This window comes from Camelina sativa, chromosome 5, assembly GCF_000633955.1.
Source record: "Camelina sativa cultivar DH55 chromosome 5, Cs, whole genome shotgun sequence".
NCBI lineage: Eukaryota > Viridiplantae > Streptophyta > Magnoliopsida > Brassicales > Brassicaceae > Camelina > Camelina sativa.
Window position 1 is genome coordinate 19,502,185 of NC_025689.1, and position 420 is coordinate 19,502,604.

Consider the following 420-nt stretch of genomic DNA (forward strand, 5'->3'; position numbering starts at 1 on the left):
CTACTGGGCTATACACACAAGCAATAAGATCTCTACATGCCACAAAATACAATCAATAAAACAAACCAGGCAATATACTTAGCATGCAACGACCATCGTAACTGAACAAGGGGTGTCGACCGACACCAGATGGTGTCGATCGACACTGACTATCTGGTGTCGACCGACACTAAACTGGTGTCGACCGACACCAAACTGGTGTCGACCGACACCCTGCACGACACTCCCGAAAACCCTAGTTTGCGTCGACCGACACCTCCACATGGCATCGTTCGACACTCGCTAAAGTCCCGAGCCGTCCTCGCGTTGGTGTCGACCGACACCCCAACTGGTGTCGACCGACACCGATGCCGAGCAGCGATTTCCCTCGATCAGAAACTCCGAATCTCGCCTCCAAGCTTCTCCAATCCGCTCCTTGCA